This window comes from Sus scrofa, chromosome X (assembly GCF_000003025.6).
Source record: "Sus scrofa isolate TJ Tabasco breed Duroc chromosome X, Sscrofa11.1, whole genome shotgun sequence".
Lineage (NCBI taxonomy): Eukaryota > Metazoa > Chordata > Mammalia > Artiodactyla > Suidae > Sus > Sus scrofa.
In genome coordinates this window covers 76455478-76458718 of record NC_010461.5, presented here as the reverse complement: position 1 = coordinate 76458718, position 3241 = coordinate 76455478, and the positions used below count along the sequence as shown (strand labels likewise).

At 40.0% G+C, this 3241-nt stretch overlaps 1 pseudogene; it reads right to left on the bottom strand.

The window, feature by feature from the left end:
* On the bottom strand, nt 516-1070 carry LOC100155098 (annotated as a pseudogene).

Sequence of the window (3241 nt, the reverse complement as noted above, 5' to 3'; positions counted from 1 at the left end):
AAATCTGTGCTTGAGGAGTTCCTATTGTGTCTCAACAGATTAAGGACCCGATGTTGTCTCTGTGAGGATCTAGGTTCAATACCTGGCCTGGCTCAGTAGGTTAAGGATCTGGCATTGCTGTAAACTGTGACTCAGGTTGTAGATGCTGCTTGGGTCTAGTGTTGCCATGGCTGTGGCATAGACCCCAGCTGCAGCTCTGATTCAAGCCCTGGCCCAGGAACTTCCATATGCCTGCCACAGTGCAGCCACAAAAAGAAAACAAAAAACAAAGAAAGTTTAAAAAAAAATCTATACTTGAAGACAGAAATGTATCACTGAATTGTCTTTCTTTCCATCCAAATATATCAAGTCTTTTCCCTACACTGTTGTTTACTACTATTTTTAAATACATTTTCTAACTACTTTCTTTTTGCTCTTTTTGATTTTCTATTACCTAAAATTTCTCATTGGATTCCATTCATTTTTCATTTCAAAGCCAACTTGTTTTTTTTTTTTGTTTTTTTTTTTGTTTTTTTTTTTAGCACTACAATATTTTATAACAACAGAAGGCAGCTGGAAATACTACATGCTAACAGACAATATGATACACAAGCCCTGGGGGAGGAGCCAGGAGGGAGTGTGGCAGAGGCCACCTGTTTAGACTAAGAGCCTTTGGATGGACGGCTGGATGGACTGGATCTGCTGCTTCAGCTGTGAGCCTTTCTTGATGGTGACAGAACAGGCGATGACAGGCCTGGAGACCCCACAGGCTCGCCCCAGGGCCTGCTTGGAGCGCACGAACACATAGGGCACGTTCTTGTCCTCACACAGCAGTGGGAGGTGCAGGATAATCTCCAGGGGCTCCGCGTCCGCAGCCATCACAATGAACTCAGAGATGCCTCTGTTGAGGGTTTTGGTGGCCTCATTGGCTCCTTTTCGAAGCTGCTTGTAGTTACATGACTGCTGAACAAGGTCCAATAGTTTCTTGGTGAGGTGGGCATCTGCAAGAGGGTAGGCCTTCGGATTTACATCAGCCTCAGTCATGGCTGTGGTGCCGATGTGTCCGTCACTCCTCTAGGAGCACAGGAGACGTCAGAGCGCGAACGTTCACCACTCCCAACTTGTTTTTTGAAGATTATGTTATATTTGAATTTTTGACTACTGTTTGTTTATTTATTTATTTATTTATTGTCTTTGGTCTTTTGAGGGCCTCACCTGTGGCATATGGAGGTTCCTAGGGTAGGGGTCTAATCGGAGCTGTTGCTGCCTCCCTACACCACAGTCACAGCAATGCCAGATCCAAGCCGAGTCTGCGACCTACACCACAGCTCACGGCAATGCCGGATCCTTAACCCACTGTGCGAGGCCAGGGATCAAACCCGCAACCTCATGGTTCCTAGTCAGATTCATTTCTGCTGCACCACGATGGAACTCCTTGACTAACTATTTAAATCTGACAAGAGCTACACACTTAATAAGTATTTCTTCTACTTTATGAATTTTAGACTAGATCCTCACGAATGCATAAACTTAAAACTACTAAAGTATCAGTCTCTTGTTTGAGTGTGCATGTAAACTTCCTGAAAGTCTTATTAAAGTCCAGATTCCTGGTCTCAGTTCCCAAGGATTTTGACTCAAGTTTTGGCTGTGTCTGTCCCAGACATTTGCATATTAGTAGGCAGCCCCAACCATTTGTAATTCAAGAAAGCAATTAATACAAAGCAAAAACTTTAAAAAACATACTTAAAAAGCATTATATCCTAAAACATACCCAGTTTAAGAAAGCAAATGCAGAGTTCCCATCATGGCGCAGCAGAACAGAATCCGACTAGGAAACATGAGGTTGCAGGTTTGATCCCTGGCCTCGCGCAGTGGGTTAAGGATCCAGCATTGCTGTGAGCTGTGGTGTAGGTCACAGACGTGGCTCAGATACTGTGTTGCTGTGGCTCTGGTGTAGGCTGGCAGCTACAGCTCTGATTAGACCCCTAGCCTGGGAACCTCCATATGCCTACAGTGCAGCACTAAAAAAGCAAAAAAAAAAAAAAAAAGAAAAGAAAAGAAAAGAAAGCAAATGCACAGACACATTAATCTTGTAAACCTTTCTTTCTTATGCTTTCTCATGCTATTTTCCCCTACATTTCATTGGCAACTACTACAGTGTGTGAAGGAATACATATTCCTCCATCACCCTAATTTTTCTGTTGTTTGAAAAAAAAATAGAAAAGGACAAAGAAAAAAATTAGAAAGGGTTATTGAATGTTTTTTTGGTTGCTTACTAGTTTTGGTTTTGTTTTTTGTTTGTTTTGCTAACATCTAATGATTACTTACTATTTGCAAGGCATCAGGCCAGATCATTGACTGCACACACTATCATGTTTAATCTTCACTGCTATCTAATGAAATATGTGCTATGATAAGCCCTGTTTTATGGATAAGAACTAAGTTTAAGCTTACCTTACCCTATCTGAACATCCTTTACCACAAAAATTGGCCCTAAGTCTTAAATTGATGTACATTTCAATATTTCAGTACAGGAAAGGGAGAGTAAAATAAAATAAAGAATGAGACAAAATAGTTGTATCATAGAATATTTGTTAAATCTGGTGTGTAAAAACTCTGTTTGAGAGCTGTTGTAAATATATAAAAATAGTTTATTTCTTTAGGATTCTAAAACAAAAACTGGGAGGAATGTGATCACAAATTGAATTATTAAAATTATTAAATAAATATTTTTCTTCCCTATACACTGGTCAAATCCATATAAAGTAACTGACTGTTCAAATGTTTTTTATTTTATTGTAATTTTGTGACATTGAACATAGTTTGCAACAAGTAGGCTACCATGAGGCTCTTGTATACTTACACATTGTGTGCAAAATTTGTAGTTGTTTGAGTAATAATAGGATGCAAGCTATACCTTTGATTGTAACTAGGAAAATGTGAAATCTTTCTATTAAATTCAGACTAAATCAGAAATGCAAAAGTATGGAGGGGGCGTATTTTTTTTGTTCATTGGTTGTTTTTTTCTTTTTTTTAGGGCTGCACCTTTGAAATATGGAAATTTCCAGGCTATGGGTCAAATCTAAGCCTCAGTTGCTGGCCTACACCACAGCCATAGCAAAGCCAGATCCAAGCTGCATCTGTGACCTACATCATAGCTCATGGCAATGCCAGATTCTTAACTAACTAAGCAAGGCCAGGAATGGAACATGCATTCTTATGGGTACTAGTCAGGTTTGTAACCTGCTGACCCACAGCTGGA